The following is a 19,517-nucleotide window of genomic DNA, read 5'->3' as shown; positions in this document are numbered from 1 at the left end:
ACTTGCAGATGAATGTGCAATGCAATCATTGTAACCCCCTTGCTTCACCCAACTCAGTAAATGTAGCACAATTCAAACCGATCTAGACGAACGCCGACCAGAAATATTCCTGATAAGACACGCCCCGCCATCTTGGCGTCAAACCTTACCCGCCCATCCAGACGTTGGGGACAACCCGGAGATCAAACGTTTTAGCATCTCCAACCAATATCCCGTTTTTTTCGTAGTGGGTTTTTTAAGATAAAAGGGGACCACATGACAATAATGGCCTATCGAGACACCCAGTGGTTAATGATCGAGGCGTGTCGAGAATTCCAGCGCGGGACCTGCAAACGATCGGACGCCGAGTGCAAGTACGCCCATCCAGGCTCCTCTGTAACCGTAGAAAACGGCCGTGTAACTGCCTGCTTTGATTCGCTAAAGGTGAGGGCTCAAAATAAAAGTGACATGAAAAATATCCTGTCATGCTGCTTTTACTGTTTTATTCCCATTCCTTTAAATGTTATGAATTTTATTTGATTTATTTATCATTTATTTGCTTTGCTGATGTACGGTATTGATCCTTTATATTTGTTTGTTTTAGACTTATTTATTTGTTATTGACCATCTTTATTTGTTTTCTAGCCTTTTAATCCCAGCCTGAGAAATGATGCCTTTAAACGTTTTATTTCTTGGGAATCACTTGGAATAAATTAATTGCTCCCCCTTGACATGAGACCGATAACGAGGAAAGTTATAGCCTTAATAAAAACTTAAACTTATATGAAGTAAAACAATATAGGAAAACGGTAATTTTGGAATCAGATGTGAAAAAGATGCATACAAAGTAAGAAGAAAACAAATCTTATTTGGGCAAATATGTAGAGATACAGACGGATTATGAAAGCTGATCGATTACAAATTTCTTTTCAGAATATTCTTTTATGAGGATGATTAAAATATATTAGTTCTTAGTGAATCAATTGGAAAAGGAATACTTTTCTTTTCAAATTTCTAGTAATGTTATATATTATAGAATGTTGGCCTTGTATTATTAAGTTCTTTTATTTTAGATATATGATAAAAATTCAGGAAAGGAAATCATAAAAAACGATAAACCTCAGACTGATCATCTTATAGTCTGTATAAAATTATAAATTTACATAAAATCATATTTTTCTCGAGCTATTGATTGGTATGAACATTGATTATTTTTTTATATTTTATTTTGGTATTATTATTTGTTTATTTTTTATTTTGTATCCCACTAGCCCTAAATTTGCAGAGTCCTTTTATTGCCATTTTGCTAGTTACGCTAGTGAAGATCATTGATAGAATGAGTTCCATGCAATTCATTTCATCATAGGCTGGGCAGAATTTCTCATCATTCCTCTATCCCAACAAACTCATGTTAATAATAGTGCATTTTGTAAATTGGGTGTGATAACTGACATTCAACGCCTGGCTTGGAATTGATAACTCATGGACATAAATCATGACAAAAAATATAGATTTTTTTTTTTTGTGAACATTTTTTTTTCTTCTCCTTGATAGCTTTAGCTAGAGTGGTGTTATTCATTTGCATGAGTTATTCGGCATTATTCATCGCCCGCTGAAAACAATCGTATATTTTCATACCTGTTGTTTGGTGAAGTTTGATCACTGTATGTATGCTTTCCCTCTCTTACTCTCTTTCTCTTTTTGAAATATGAAACATATAGCTTCTGGCTGATTCTCGCAATGCATGGAGGTTACTTGTGCTTCAATCAGTTTTTTTCTCTCAATATTTGATTATAATATGTTGTTGTTATACTCATGTTAACAGGGTTCTGCGCTAAATAGGAACAAAATTCTCATGAACTTAGGGCTGAAGATAACATTTTTTCCTTCTTCAGTTCAGCTGGATGATACTGATCAACCTAATGGATGTCCGGCCGCGCAGATTTGCGAAACATACTGCATATGAAAGCGGGCAAAATGAAGCCATTAACGCGAGAAAGCGCAGCCGGCAAACTTTTTCATCATAATTTTACTGCCGTCCTGCTTTCCCGCATATATTTGATGTTAAAGAAGTAATTTTAATTCTGTTGGATGTGTTTTTTATGTCAAATATGTGATATGGATGATGTTCATGTTTAATATTCAATTGTTACGTGGTGATGTGACCTCAATTGCCCTAGAAAGTGCTACGTAATGATGTCAGGTCTAGAGTTAGTATAAATTCTCTCCCTTTTTTTTTCCATTAAATGTACCTTTACTGTTTTTATATATCTGCACAACCGGAATGATATGCACTGAATATCATGTTTTAAACAATTTCTTTACTTTCTTTGAATGAAATGGATAATGATACAATGTTTATTGTTTGCAGAGGGCTAGAAGTGTGTTACCTTGTGTATTTGTTAAACTACAGGTAGCGCCATTATCGCTCTCAGCAGACCTTATGATACATGTTTTTTTCGTACTTTGTTTTAATTGTCCCACGTGAACATTTTTTGTAATGTATGTCTGTTATAACCCTACACCTCGTGTTTGTTTGATATACATGCACAATGATATATATTTTAGTATGACCATGTGTATGTTGGATTACATAATATTACGTTAAGGAGAGATAGAGGGGGGGGGGGGTGAAGAGATAGGAATTCTTTTAGCACCATGTATTGATAATTGTCTTACATTTATTCAGGTATAGCCAACATGATATCATCTGTTCAGGGCCAAGAAGGCACTTGTTTAGTTTGCGTTTTAAAAGTTTATGAGTTGACGTCTTTTGGGCTTCAAACAGACAATGTAACTTTTGAAAGTACTAGAGATAGAGAGCTTACTTTGAATTAATCTATAGCCTAGGTGAACCAATCTTGTCTCATGAATTAGTTATTTTTTCAGCAGTTCCCTCAAAACAATACCTGTACTGGATCGATTCCAAAGCTGTTATCGTCTGTGTGGAGCCAGAAGGCCGTTACCTCATGTACTTTTACACAGAGTTAATGCCCTTCTGGCTCTAAACACAGGCGATATGGCAAATCTAGTAAGGTGTGTTCATTTGATGTATGTTTTGTGTATTAATCTACAAGACCTGATGGATTAGAAATTGCTGCTTTTAAGGCAAGCCGCTCTTTACTTGATGAAATATAATGGAAAGAGCAATGCCTCCTCTTGAGCCGAAAGGGAGTCGTAAGCAACTAGTTATATGAATAATCCTGGCTCCTGTATTTGTTTCCCATTCTCCCAGGGAGCTGTTACGAAATCATTTCCCATTCTCCTAACAAGAATCCATCTATCAAAATTATGGAAAGAACACCTTGGTTTTTTACAGGGCAGAACGGTGAAAAATCAGCATTTTGAATAGTATTGCATTGTATAGCACCCCCTAAGGGACTCCCAAACCCTTTTGTTACCCTTCTCTTTCAAACCTATTCAACCTCTTTTCACCGTCTTTTTCTTTCTGTGTATGAAGAGAGAAAACATTTTCCTTGCTCGCGCCTTTTTTCTTCTTTTTTCCCCTCTCACTTGTTTGTTGCGAAACCGGGTACTAATGGCCGTATGACAGTTAGCAGCCTTTGGTGATTTTCGCGACGAAATGTGTTCTCCCCGTGAACGAGCGAAAAGAAAACGAAAGGGGATCGGAAAATGGGGTCCATCGCTCATTTTCAGTAATGTCTCGAATTGCCCACGGCATCTTCTCAGACGGGAGACCTCCTTCTTCCATATGCTGTGCCTTTTCTCTTTTTTGTCGCCGTGTTTTTTCTTCGACTCGTGGAATTGGCCATCTTGGCAAGTTTCAAAATGCCATTATCTTTGTATAAATCTAGCGGGTGCGGAGATGCTCAGTCAGACGATTTTCAGGTCTCGGAGTCTCCAGCCCTTACCTGCTTATGTGGAAAACTGATCGGAATGACATTTCTGTTAAAAATCTGTCCACGTGTACATCTTCAACGCAAATGGAATTGCTGAAGTTTGCTACGATGCTCTCACCTGTACATTCTCTTTCTAGGTATAAGAAGTAAATCAAAATGCACCTCTGATACTACTGATTTCTAAGGCCTTTCTCGATATCAGGGTTGTTTCGTTGTTAGATTCAAGGATATATTTTTTACCAAGAGTAAAAGTGAAATTCGGCCTTTAAATGTCTGCCCTAGAATTTGTACTTTTGTTTTGTGAGCAAACAATGGAAATAGGCAAAACATCACAAGATTTTCTATTCCATATTTGGCAACAATTTGAATATTTCTCAGAATTTTCATGCAACCATAAAATGCTTACTATATCGATCTCACCTGGTCAGTATGATTGCAGATGTAATTTTATGTTATGATGTAGAAGGATTTAGAAAAACTTATCAACACCCAGTTCCTCTGATAAGTTTTAGTTTCAATCATTTCCAAGCTATTACCAGTCTCCTGCCACTCCTTACATACATCCGCACTTGAGAAAGTGAAACAAGGCCAGGATAATTAGCACTTTTATAGTATTTAAAAGATAGAAATTGGATGACACGATTCTTCCAAAGTCATTCTATGCATGCTCAGTTCCACAGCAAATGCATTTGGGTCAATTATTATACCATTCCTATATGTTGTATGTGTATTGAAAAATTATTTAGAAATCTTTGCCATGTTCATAACTTTGTGCATTTCATAGCCTAAACTGTGTCTTTGAGATGTGCTCACTTGAGAAAAGGAATTGTGCTCCAGTTTCTGAAACAGTCTGATTATTGTGAGGAATATGTCACTCATGGTTTTATGTATGATGTTCTTTACTACCAGATTGATAAGCATAGTAAATTATACTAATAATAGTGGAGTCTTGTATAGCCTTCATGTCCAGTCACTACTGGCGCTCCATTAGTATTACCCTGGCTTTATCACGGCTGCCATACCACTAACCTCACCTGGGTGGAGTGTGGCAAATGTAGATTAATGTCTTACCAAAGGAGATTGGTGCTGGGACAGGGATTGGAACCCTGTACCTTGTGGTTCGAAGTCTGATGTCTTATCCACCGGACCACAATTAACTAGCTCTACCTCTAGTTAGCGTGTATCCTCAATTTTCAATGGCAAATCTTATGGTGCGTTTATTGACCAAATTTTTGGCTAGAATCAGGTTTCTCAAACGTCTTTCAGACAAATTTAGAAGGTGATAAACGCAAAGCCTTTTTTAAAGGTCTTTAGATATGGGCATATCTAAAGACGCAAAAAGGTGTGTTTTGAATGTGACATACAGCCAGAATCACGTTTCTGAGAGATGATAAACGCAAAGCTGTTTTGAACCCCACATACAAATAGCGTGCGCCATGTGCTGAGTGATGTTGTATAGTACTCGTCCACGGTTCATTGCGCAGAGACAAGGCCTTTATTTTGAATCGTGAAGAGAAGATAAACGCGACATCCCGCAAATCACGATCGTATAGTGGGGTATGATAGTGGGGTACGATATGTACATATCTTGTGGCAAGACCCAATAAACGCACCCTTAGTCTTTTGATATGAGTTTTTGCTTATATACATGTATACAACTATTTTAGTCCTCTGTGGAGGTTTAGACCATTTGAATTGAACCTCCTTTGTGTATTCGGGCCATTTTGGTTCATTTCTGCGGTCCTCCAGGGTTTGCCAACACCTGAACTACCTTGTAGACCATCTACCTGTACCTTGATACGAATACTGCTCCCTCGTGCATTGTATTTCAAGCCCATCCTGCGGCCAATTAACGTTCCGTTATTTACCAATCAGCATCCCCACCTGTGAGAATGGCTAGGTGTTAATCATCTTTGCTTCGATGTGCTGCTGGGTTTTCAAGGTGTGATCCATTTCTTGCCTCTCTGCTCTTGCGACTTTCCCCTGTAACACAACCGTCTTTGCGCCTTGCCAATCTAATTACCGTCTCGGCTGCTTCCCAGATATTGGTCAAATAGTCATTGTTAACCTGCTTTCTAGATATTTTTTTTGAAATTCATGTTCTCGCTCATGAAAGTCTTGGAGGTTGTGTATCGGCAAGCAATTACGCCGGATGTTCTAAATGCAGATGTGCCCTCTCAGAGTATCGTTGATGTAGTTGCTGTATTAAAGAAAACACAGAATTTCATTTGACCTGATTTGAGATTGAATATTGTTTGTTCTTAAAAAGGAAGATAGTAGAAGGTTAAACAACTTTATTTGTTGTTGTTGTTGTTGTTATGGCGTTTTCCATCGTCATTGGATGATTTTTGCAAGGCAATGTCAGAGGGCGTAATTTCTGGTCCTCTGTCGGTAAAGCAAGGTTTTGTTCAATAGCCCAAACATTTCAACTAAGATTTAGTGGGTTACAGTATTAAAGCTTGTACAACTTTGGAAAAAGTTAAATATTTTTTTGGTAAACACAAGATAGGTCTTGAGAAGCAATGTACAACTTATAAAAAGTTTGGTTATTTACTAAAAACCTATCTTTGCTCTGGTGATCACGAGGCAGCAGATAGCAAGAAAGTGTGTGAACTTGGTTTGAGAAACTCCTAGGGAGAGGATGAAAGCCTGCATATTAAATTTCAAGGTTGGCAGCAGTCTATAAACTGGATGTTAGTTTTGAAAAAAGTTTTGTCGGAGATGTGTCAGTCATCTTCGAAGACGTGGGAACATATTGGATCTGAAACCAGCGAGGAAGGTCCCGTTTGGACGTCGTCGGTTGTCTTATTCCGCGGGTCTCCCACTTCTCTCTCTTTCATGGTCAAAGTCATTGGAGAGATAATTTGATCCCGTAACATGAGCATACCCCCTGACGATGCACAAAACAGACCAATATTTCTGTTTCTTCCCACCGAGACCCTTGCACAGCCTGGGAAAAAAAAAGGGGGTGGGGTTGTTGGGAAGTGGTGGTGATTTTTTTTTGTTGGGAAGATCCTTCAAGGAATATGGCTCGCGGAGACAAGACGTCTGAAGGAGGAGGTGTATAGAACGAAGAGAAGGAAAGGATAGATACACAGTTACACACCGTATTATATTTCCTTATGAGAGTGTTGTGTTTGTATTGGCACATAAAACTATGGGCCGGAATGCCTACCATAACTGAGATGTAGATGCTAGCTCGGGTTTTGTTTTCATATTACAAGTGGGTGTTGGTGTCCAGTGTTATGTTTTTATTTGTACAACTTCTATAATTTCTAGTATTACTCTGTAAGCTACAAGTATCGTTGTTTCTTTTGCTACTGCTTCTGTTTTTGCTACATGTACTTGTAGATGTACATGTTACTAGTAGTATTCATACTAGTAGAAGCCACTATAGTTTTACTTTCTTGGCTACTCCTTTCTTCTTCTTTTTTCTTCTTTATCTTGTTCTTGTTCTTCTTGTTCTTGTTCTTCTTCTTCTTGTTCTTCTTCTCCTCCTCCTTCTCCTTCTCCTTCTCCTCCTCCTCCTCCTCTTCCTCCTCCTCCTCCTCCTCCTCCTCCTCCTCCTCCTCCTCCTCCTTCTTCTTCTTCTTCTTCTTCTTCTTCTTCTTCTTCTTCTTCTTCTTCTTCTTCTTCTTCTTCTTCTTCTTCCTCTTCTTCTTCTTCTTCTTCTTCTTCTTCTTCTTCTTCTTCTTCTTCTCTTCTCCCTACTCCTTCTACTTCTGTTTCTTCTTCTCCCTACTACTTCTACTTCTGTTCCTTCTCCCTACTACTTCTACTACTACTCCTACTACTACTACTACTTCCCTTACTGCTACTTCTTTTACTGCTACCGCTATTACTTTTACTACTACTACTACTACTAATGCACAATTGAATTTCTCCATCTTTAGTTTCTCATGTCTGTACCCTTTCTAGATCAAAGCTCAGACATCGCAAACACTGTCTGTATTTCTACTCCTGCTCACTCCTCGACATTGACCTCTAACCCTCCTTCGACCTTATCTACACTACACCACAGGGTTCTACTTCTTGCTATCTTATTGAATTTTCTCAAGTTAAATTTGGATTGCAACAACAAAATGATCATCTTTCTTTCTTTATTTTATCAGTATCAAGCCTCTTCATATTCTATGTTTGTTAATCTAAGTTTCTTGTGCTTTTTAAATTGAGTAGTCAATTTTGCTGTTTTGATATGTTTGACTTTTGGGAAGAAAGTATAAAATGCAAATGATTGTACAAATGAAATGCTCTCAGAGCAAAATGAAATATAACAAAACAGTAAAAACAAAAAATCTTCTTTTTCTCTAAATGAAACAATAATATATTTAATAAAACATTCAATTAAATACAGGCAGTTTTAGACACAAATGCATTGATACAAAAAGCAAGGTCACTGTCGTAGTCTCCTAATAATGAAGTTGAATATTTTAGAAAATTTTCATTGCTGCATGTCTTCTTTCTAAGACTACCTCTCACAAGACTACAATGGGAAAGGATCGGACTGGGAGGGGGCAGAAATGCATGTATGATGGTGTAGTAACGACAAATCAATCGAACAAACATATGGTAGATCAGTATTCATATGCACCGTTGATTAAGACATATCTATCGCAGCACGATGATCAGTGTTGTCCGTGACATACCAAGGTGTCCAGATTAGTTTGTTGGCCAGAAGTGGAAGCTCCACGTTTTGTTTTTTTCCTTTCTGGATGAGTGCTTTGATGGCAATAAACCGGATATTCAAGTGTTATGCATACTGTTGAAAGAAAGGTTGTTCTTGACAGCCTGAAAATTTGCTTGAACATTGCCTTACATAGCATCAAGTAATGTATGCAGACTGGATTCCAAGTATTGTAGTTCATTCATTAATAAATCATCACTAGGTCCCCAGGAAAGAAACATTCATAAATCTAAATATGTTAGTAGACCAGTTCATTGCTTCACAACTATCCTTACATCTGTACAAAATATTGTACCTAACCCTAACCCTGAGGTGATTAAAACTCAGTTTTATGAGGTTTGTGGTATGGGGCAGGCCCAGTAGTTTTAGGTAAATCTAGCATTGAAACAATTATGCCTCGTTATGAGCCTGGGTATACTTGTATGAGTGCCCTAGGAAGGCTGCTGATGGAAGTTGAAATCCCTTTGTTTTCTACAACTGTATCAGCATTTAAATATCTGTCAATTAAGTTCAGCATTTATTAATCATATGAATTCTCCTATTCCATGTTTCAAAATTCTGCAGACTTTTGAACACTTTATTTAATGTTGTCATAGCCAAGTGGCACATGTGAACGCGGATGTGAAGGTTGTGGGTTCAAGCTCAAGTAGGACACTAATGCCCTTTAGCAGGACATTAATGTAAATTTGCCTTTCTTGACCCAGGTTTAGTGCAAGGGTATGTGGTCATACTTTTATCTTGAATGCACTGCTTGCTATCAAGAGTTGCTGGAGCTAAAGGATGGGTTTTGATTTCCAAAGCCTTCTAGAGCCACATGCGGACATTGTGTCATAGTGTGATAGCGATACGAGTAGTACAAAAACAGAACAATCATATCATTGCTGTTTTAAAAGATACATTTTTGTCATAAGAAATGATGAGTTCCTTTAAAAGACTATGTAAACAGGTGTCAAGTGGTGAGCCTATGTATCAACCGGGGATGATCTGACAATGATTATCAGTTAATGGGTCTAAGGTTTCACTTAATGGACCAGAACCTTTGAACATTAATACTCTGATTATATTTCACAGGGTCTCCAGGAATTCCCACTGCTGTTCTAATGGGGCTATGTCAGTCCAAAGTAGAACAAAATATGATCGATTAAACTTGGATAAAAAGAACTGACAGTGTGTTTTTATCTGTGAACGATGCTAATGTGTGATAGAGAAACATGACATTCTTAGCTGTTTAGTCGCTAGATTTAATTTGAATGAGAATTAGAGCACAATTAAATTATTACGAGCTTTGTTTGACATTTTGTAATGAGTCCCTTGAAAGTAGAAGATACTGTGGGTAAGATGGACAAAAATTAGGGCTTCTCCCCCACTGAAATTTTGTATAATTCCTGAAAGATTTTCTTCTAAAATAATGTTGTGATTTGAAATTTTCTTGGTTCTTTTAAAACATTTGCAAATATAACTAATCACTATTCATTTAATGGCACAGACTGATAATTGTGCAGAAAGTACATTCAAATTGCACAGTTTTCACTCATCACAATTCATAGATTTTGGCAAAACAAGAAAATAAAACAAGAGACTTATTACATTGGCTACTCTGACTTATGTCCTTATCCTCTTTCTACAAACATGCCTTGATTTTTCCAGCTACTTCAGACATCCAATATTAAGCCTCTATGAAGCAGTATTAAAAAAAGCCTCTTGTAAGAGATCTTGTATTTTAGGAGTTTGACACTAGAGTCAGAGGAGAAATATGATACCTCATCATTCGTGGATTAAAATCGTCTCTAACGCTAATCTTCGTCTGTCAGCCCGCTTATGGGTACAGTACGGATGTGATCGGTTAGAGAGCAGGAACGAGTACGTCAAAAATGTCTTCCGGAAAGCAGAGCCGCGAAGAACTTAATCCGAGTGAAATTGAGTCGGCAGCGGCTGATGTTTAATTCTTTGTGCAGCGAGGAAAGAAAATAAGGCAAGTTGGCAACTTTTGATTGATGTCACATTCAAGTTTTTGATCCTCGTTTTTAGATCATTTTCAGGTCATTTTGAATGTTCCCTCTCGGGGTCTTGTACCGTGACTCTAAGTGATACGGCATGCATCTTGGTTATAAGTAGTAATGAGAGTTTCAGTCATTTGTCAAAGCTTATCGTTAATATTCTCATCAATGTATTGTCTAATTTTGACATCTCAGTTGTGTTTATATGACAGCAAAGTGTTGATGTGGGAAACCCCAAACATATACTGCCTAAGTTTTTTGTTCATCCAAGCCTTTCTTTACAGGCTACCATAAAACCCTACTGCTTTCCTCTAGAAATCTTTCATGATATGGTCGTTAATTTGATTGCTCTTAATGATCACATAATGGTATATGATTTTATTTGTCAGTACAAAGTACAGATTGTATTGCATTGAGTTGATGTTATCCTGTTAATACACATCAATGTAAAGATTCAATCTAATTTCAAATTAACTGTAAAAGGTCATATGAATAAACTGGACTTGTTTTGCACTGTATTTCCTGATAACTATAAAAAACAGACATTTCTGTGAATTGTTTGAAGTAAACATCAAAACTTATACCTATCTTCAAGAGCTATTAAAAAAGACATATATTGAAAATATGAACTACCCGATACCTACTTAACAGGAAGTATGCAGGCCACTTACAATGTGTTTGTGAAAGTATTAGAGTTACAGAAACTATTTCACATGATGAAAGTTGTAGTGATCCAGTACAACTTAAATCTTGAAAATCTTAGAATAACTTCAATTTGTTGTATTTTTAGTTTTTTTACAGTAGTCCTCAGATATCCAGATATGTGCAAGCATATTTTTGAGGCTGTATTTTCAAACATCGAGGCCCCTAACATGTTATTTATTTAAACAAAAAATCAAGGCTTTTATCCCTAGCTAGAATCTAATTTGAACTGCATTACTTGAAATGTGAATGGAAAGAACTTGACCTGGAGAAGGTTTGAAGCAATTTCAACACTTCCATGTCTTCCGTTCAAAGCCATAAGGGCCTTTACTCTTTTTAGAAGCAAATGAGCAGACACCCTTCTGCTTCTCAACGGAAGATCAAGGTCATAGAACCTCTCCGTCTGATATTGTTATCATCCAAATACAACCTCCATCTTGTTGGTGGGGACAAATATTTATGACACAATCTAGAAATTTGATGCGAATTATCAAAAAACCAGGAAGCACTCTGAATTCTAGGCGGTTTCCTGCCGATATGATATGGAAATAAAACCCTCCATATTTCCTGAAAACGGAGATAGACCGAGAGCCTATCTATCAGGAGAGGTATACCCTTAGATCGGGTGACGGTGCAATCGGTGAGAGCGAGACCTCACAACGGATGTTTGTGTGCGAAGAAGTAGAGTAGAGAGGTGGTGGCTTGGCTTTAAATAAAACCATGGTATGGTATCTTCAAAATATTGTTTTTTTCTGTGTGCAACACGCAGACATATTGCACAGAACCAGAATGGCATCAATTCCAATTTGATCCGGAGTTAACCCCCTTCTGTCTCTCAACAGATGTTTTTTGTAAATATGAAGGACTTTGTGTTCATGTCTGATTGATTTATCATCTACCCATATTTATATTTTATTTATTCATAGTTTTTATCATGACTATTCTGGTGGAAAACTATTTTTAAAAGGAAGCTGTTTTGTTTTTTTCCTTCATTGTCAAAGAAAGTGAATTGCAAATTGTTATGGGTTGTAGATACAAAGATCTAGAAGTTTTGACGATGACTAGATTTCTAAATGAACTCGGAGTGAACTGTGGCAGAATTACTCTACAGATATTCATACACCTGCAGAAATCTGACAAAAGTTATGAATAATGAAAATTAATGCGTATCCTGGGCGATACTAGTAGTCAGATCCAAAAGAGAAAAATGGAAAGTGATCAGAAATCCAAAGAGATACCTGTACCTCACTCATACCATGCCCTGAAGACATAGTTTGCATACATTGGTGCCTGGTAATAAAAAGAATATAATGTAATATAATAATTTGTTTACCCGGGGAAGCCTCATCAGCATCAATGCAATTCTTCCTCGGGCTCTTTGAATAATCATTACCTCAGCAAATTGCCAGGTACCGGTACCCATGTATTACCTGGCCGGCATTTAAGTGGCAATTGTGGATTGATTTGATTTGTCTTGCCATGGGATGTTAGTGCTATGGCGGGGATTCAGACCCCATACCTTGTGGTTCACAGTCAGGAGACTCGTCCACTGGACTGCAACACCTCTTGTGTATGGCATATATACACTAAGCATTTGATGCTCCAGTGTTACCCTGGATTCAGAACAAATTAAATTGATGGTGATGAAATAATTATTACATGCACACAAAGGGTATCAATCGAGACAATAGAGGGAGAAAGTTGAGAGGGAGAGAAAGAGAGAGAGAGGAGGGGGGGGGGGAACACCTTTGAAAAATGTAATTGATTGCATATCAATATTCAATAGGCCATTGCATTTAATGAATCCTAGTTTGTGACAAAACTAATAGCTATGTTCCCGTGGCACCCTTGGTTAGTCGTTTTAAACTCTAACTAATCCGCAGCAGTGTAATATATTGTTGGTTATAGCAGTGAAACAATTGCTCATCGGCTTTAACTACCTGCACAATAAGCTGGTGAAACATGTGTCTGCCTGGCATAAAACTTTAAGTTAGGACCCCCTATCTCCCCCCCCCCCCTCTTTTAGAATTTTTTTGTAGTTTCAAACTTTAAAAGATAATTGCTGTTTTGAAACCACCAATGCTTCAGCACTGTCCTTCACTGCAAGATAATCTGAAGGTGTAAAAACCGCGCGAGCTAAATTTAAGTTCAGGCCTGTCGTGTGAACCTGGCTATTATCAGATAGTGCGTTTTGTCAACATGAAATGAAAGCACAAAGTGAGTCGACCAGTGAATGAGAGCACAACAATAAACATCAGCTGATACATTGAACTTCCGTAAGATAGCTCCTATATTGTGCCAACTTGTCTTTTTGGGGGTGACAAACAAAATCTTTGAGGATATACAAATAGGAAAGAGGAAAAATTAGATCCAGGATGTATATGGTGTTATGAAAGAAGGAAGCTTGGGGATTAATGTTTTATTGTGTCACTTTAAAGTAAATCAAACCACGAGTTTGAAGATAAGATCGCAAATCCCCAACCAGGAAACTCTTTTGATTCTTAGGTAGTTGGGTGAGAACTTGAGTCCACACCAGTTGAATGTTAAGGTCCAAGTGACTTCACATATACCAGTTCTTTGGTGTGGTTCGGTCACAGCATGATTTCGGAATAATTTGTATTTCGCTTGGTGCATCTCTGTGTACGATTCATATTCAGAGCTTAGTGGCATTTTGGAAGTGGACTCTATATATATCTTGATATATATCAAGTAATCTTTAAGTGATCAAATCTTCTGTAGCCTCATAGTTCAATTTCTTGGCTACCTCTTTGAGGAATAACACATCGAGAGTGGTATTTGATCCAGTGTAATTCAAGAAGATGCTTTGGAAAGTGAGAGAAAATAAGGTGGAGTGACAGCGAACATTGTTGATTTGTATTTGACACCTTGGCTGTTTTTGTTTCATGGTATCTACGGATTTCACCTTGTGTATATTTACTTTCAAAATTGTATCAATTGTTTATTTATATATTTATTCAATTATTTGTCTTTCCATTGATTTAAACAAATATTTTCTTTTATCTGAGGAGGATTTCATATTTAAAAGAAATCCATATAAAAGTTACAGTGAAAAATACATATTTTTGAAGTAGGGGTTATTTAAATAATACTATCAAGTTGATTAATGAAAGAATTTTTTAAGAGGCAGAATGATTCAAATACCGGTATATGAAAAATACATTTTTAGCCTTCCTTTTACAGTGTGCAAAACTAGTAGTCCTGGTAAACTTGCACTAGTTTTGGTTTTGCAAATATGTATAGTTTTACATTATGAGAGAGAAGTAAAACAAGGAGGGAGTGTAGAATATCCTTTCTGAAAGTACCACTGGGAAAAGTTTAGTTTCTATTCGAGAGGAAATAGACGATTAGGCCATAAACATTTATGAATTCTTGGCAATGGATGTTTGTACTTCATGCAGTTTCCAACGGTTTTCCTTTAGACAAGACATTATACTTCACACGATACTATGCCTTTAGTTTGTCTGGCATCCGGATAAGATTAGAAAATTGCACTAAAGACTAAAAGAATAGAATAGAATCACAAATAGTTGCCTCTATTTATACTTCTTTTACATACAATTGATCAGTTAAGTATTAGACTTAGGAATTGAAATAGAAGAGTCAGACAGTGAATATATATATATTCCTTTGTGAGTGAGTAACATGTACATTGCAACACCATGTATGTTACATTGTGAACATAAATTTTGCAAAGTTAGTCACCTATTTATATTCTTTAATGTCGTCTGTTTACGTGAACGCATCATACAAAATATTTTAACCATGAGATCTGTAAATTGTACGCTCTTCTTAGGAAATCAGCTTTTATTTCAGTTATATTCTATAATTCATATCATGATAATTAAAGATTAATCTGAAGTGATAGCTATGTAATAATGATGATTTCTTGTCTTTTAATAGGCAAGCCATGATTGATGTTAAATCATAATTATGATAGTTGTCTCATGTCAACATAAGACTGGTTGTAGCAACAACTCTGAAGTGTGGCTGGAGTGTTTCAAGAAAATCTGTCTTTCTCATCATATTTTGTTTCTGCTGACACATTTCCAGTTGGGAAATTGCTTTAAAAACCTGTCAAGACTATAGGTCCAAAACTGTTAAGCTATACAAGTTCGCCATTTTCAGTAGACCTCATAAAACTTGAAATATCGGAAGGAAGATTCTCTTCCTTTGGAGCACGCCTTCAAGTGATAAACCATGAAGGAACCTAGGACCCGCAAACATTGCCAATATTCGGTGAGTCCCAAGTTTTTTCTCTTTTTGTTGATGTGAGTCTTTGTAGTTTAAAGGGGCTAGTCAACATGTTCAAAAGTTTAATCTCCAGGTTGAATTCAAAATGTGATATCATCTGCTAAGAGGTAGAACGATGTAGATAATAGTACTTGGCAGAGTTAACACCCTTCTCTTTCTAAAATATAGAATATATCACCTGTTCTTAGCCAGAAGGGTGTAAGATCGTATACTTTAATACTGAGTTACGTCCTTCTCTTTCTAAAATGTAGTATATATCACTTGTTTTTAGCCAGAAGGGTGTTCGATCATATACTTGAATACAGAGTTAATCTATGCCCTTCTTGAATTCAACAGTCAATACAGAGATGTTACCAAAAATTACGATAGCACCAAAATATATTTCTTAGCCCCTGTGAATTTTTGCCACTTATGTTTTTTTGCAGTGAACCAGTTGGATACAAATTTGTCTTCATTAAAATGCTCATTTCTATTGGATTTAGTCTGGAATTATCTCAAGCACAGTATTTCCATACATTGCCATTGAATGGACTGTAGAGACATATCATTAGGTAGCTGGGTATTACTGTTGATAAAAAAGGTCTACATGTTTGCGTGTTCTGCAAGTTTTAACTGTGCTGCATACTGTATACTGTACAGCGATGTTGAACCAATTTACAAAAGGTTTGTTAGCATTGACAGTGATTCATTTATATGTTTTGTTTGCTATATAAAAGAAACCAGCACGCCATTCAAGAAAGGTCTGCGGAAATATTTCCCTTATTATCCCCATGTAGGATGTAAATTGAGAGCAAGAGTTTAAGTAAATACGAATTGACACCGGTCAAAGGGGCTCGGCTGGTCAGATAGTTCCGTCTACCATTCACGTGAAGATCGTTTGACCTTGACAGTGGTTGAACAACGAGGGAGACATTGAATCCTTGTGTCTCTCATAATACAGTATCTATACCTTTTCCTTGTTCTATTGTTGTGGTGACCTTCATGCGATAGCGCGCCTGGGAACGGACCACGTTGTCATCGTCATTCCGTCGCGCAAGTCGGTTGTGGATCGCGGGGGTGGGGTGGCTCCAACCTAAGGCTCTCTTTTGCCATTTTAGAGCAATTTCTATTGTGCGGCCTTTGTGTTTTGCGGAGGTTTGTAAGGGCTATTGTTGCGAACGTGCTTTCATATTGGTGGATGTGAAGGTAATGTAGGAAGGGGAGTATTTATAGTGTTGTGTGTATAGAAGGCACGTTGTATATAACAGGTGAATAAGACTTGATTGGTTCTAATATGTATAGTGTGGATACATTAGATATTGTTAGCGTATATTTACTCTCAGGAGATGGAGGCTTACAAGGAAAATGAATGCTAATTGCATTATGAGATGGAGATTGAGAGAGAGAGAGAGAGAGAGGGGAGGATAGAGGGAGAAAAGAGGGAGGGGAGAAAGAGTGAGGGAGAGAGAGAAGAAGAGAAAGAGAGAGAGAGAGAAAGATAGAGAAAGAGTGAGGGAGATAAAGAAGAGAGAGAGGAAGAGTGGGAGGGAGAGAGAGAAAGTAAGGGAGAGAAAGAAAGAGAGAGAGAGAGAAGAAGAATAAAGAAAAGGATAAAGAGTGAGGGAGATAAAGAAGAGAAAGAAGATGAGTGGGAGGGAGAGAAAGAGAGAGAGAAGAAGAAAAAAAAAGAGAAAGAGTGTGGGAGGTAAAGAAGAGAGAGGAAGAGAGAGAGAAAGAGATTTAATGTGTATTGCTAATGTATGAGAAAGGTATTATAATATGATACTGTATTTTGTCAATATATCCACCTCAAAAGAACTGGAGGTGGAAGAAAATACATGTAAACTGGTTCTTCGCAACCTTTTTTATTGTTCGCTATTAAAGCCAGAAAGATAACAAAAATTAACTTCATTTTTCACCCAGAGTTGGCGTTCTTGTGGTGATTAAGATGATCAGGCGTCTGCATCCCTTAATCACCCTTAATGGGAAGATCGAGAACAAAATTTTGTCAAAGAAAGAGGGAAAACATAGATGGGCCAGTAATCTGATTAATAATTATGGTGATAAAACGGCACCATCAATAAGAAGGAAGGACAAGGTCTGCCCATAATGGAGTGTATCTTTCACCCCAGTTATAATCACAAAGGTATTCTACAACTTAAAGAATACTTCAGCTCTCGTTTTTCATAGTATACAAGGAAACTATCAATGCCATCAAGCAAGAGATTATTTACATGATACATTTGTTTTTTGTCTTCTATAATTATTGATAAAATAACAAATAAATAGAACTTTGCTGTTAATCAAGATGCATAGGAATTGCAAAACAGAAATTCATTAGACAGTGAGAAACATAAATTCCATTTGTGACTCTATTACAAAGGTCTTGACATCCAAGTCATTTACTTATTTGTCATTTGCTATTTGTTATTCTAAATCTATGGATATGAAAAAAAGAGTAGACTACTGCTATAGTTTATATAACATTCAAGTTATTTGTTATTTTGGTAAATGTTAAAGGCTAATAGAATAATAATTCAAATGTATTTGAATGCTTATGAAGAGTGTTCTGATTTGCCAAGATTTCCTGCTGTAGTGTGTTATCATAATTTTTATTACCAAACATTTTAGAGCACCTTTTAATAAAGCAGATACAAAGCACAAATTATTTTATATTCCAAGACTAACAAGTATATGACAAAGACATTTTGATGACAGTATTTCTTCAGAAAGCTTAATAGGGGGCAGGTGTGGTAGTAGATTGAAAAACATAATTGTCATTGAAAATTACAACTTCATTCATGACTATTTTGAAAGTCATGGAATAACCACTCAAATCAAAAGTGATATTAAGATAATTTTGGGTTATCATTGATGAATACTTGCAATAGCATTGCACTGCATTCCCAGCTTGCTCCGAGAGAGAGAGAGAGAGAGAGGAAAGTCATGTCTAATTACAGATTACAGACCTTACCTCCAGCTCGGTTTGCTTTGAAACCACTTCATATCTCTTAGATTCCCGGCCAGATTGGACGTTGAACAGCAATCAAATATTCGGCTGCCCGACGACTCCTCCATAATGTCAGTAAACACTCGAACTTTTCAAGCCGTTTGCTTGCAAATACAGACCCATCTGCCCGAGCATATTAGCATAACAAGTTTTTCTTTCCCCTTCCTTTCTACTCTTCCCTTTCTCCTTTATCCTCTCTTCTCTCTTTCATTTCCTTATTTTCCATTCCATTTTGAAACACACTCCAAAATCTGATATATATGTGTGGAATATCTGCCCGAGCATATTAGCATAACAAGTTTTTCTTTTCCCCTTCCTATCCACTCTTCCCTCTCTCCTTCATCCTTCATCCTCTCTCCTTCATTCTTTATCCTCTCTTCTCTCTTTCATTTCTCTGTTTTCCATTTCCAACTCGTAACACACTCAAAAATCTGATATATGTGTGGAATATCATGTATGACTGCAAGAGAATTTTGATTATAAATATTTCTATGACTGTCAAACTTGATAGCAAATTTTGTCATGATATCATACATTGTGAAAAATGATGAGACAACATAAGATTTTTGCTCTCTCTCTCTCTCTCTCTCCCCCTTTTCTTCTTTCAGTGTTTATCTATATTTTATTTTCTTCTTTCTACCTCTCTATCTATATTGTATTTCTTTGTCACATCCTTGACCACTCCATCTTATACTTTCATCTCTCCTTCCCTCTCTCTATATCTCTCTCTCTCTCCATCTCTCTCTCTCTCTCCCTCCCTCCATCTCCCTCCCTCCATCTCCCTCCCCTCCCTCTCCACCCCCTCCCTCCTCTCTCTCTCTCCCTCCCTCCTCTCCATCTCTCTCCATCTCCTCCCTCTCTCTCTCTCTCTCTCTCTCTCTCTCCCCCCCCCCCCCCCCTCTCTCTCTCCATCTATTTGTACATTTGTTATGATAAGTACGTGATGCTGGTGCTAATGTTTCACCTTAATGCATCTCCTCCTGCTTTCGATTTGCTGACAGACAGGTGCAGATTTGTCGCCCTCCTTTTACGCC

This window comes from Strongylocentrotus purpuratus, unplaced genomic scaffold (assembly GCF_000002235.5).
Source record: "Strongylocentrotus purpuratus isolate Spur 01 unplaced genomic scaffold, Spur_5.0 spur5_scaffold_12, whole genome shotgun sequence".
In the NCBI taxonomy this organism is placed as follows: domain Eukaryota; kingdom Metazoa; phylum Echinodermata; class Echinoidea; order Camarodonta; family Strongylocentrotidae; genus Strongylocentrotus; species Strongylocentrotus purpuratus.
Note: the sequence above shows the minus strand (reverse complement) of the source record.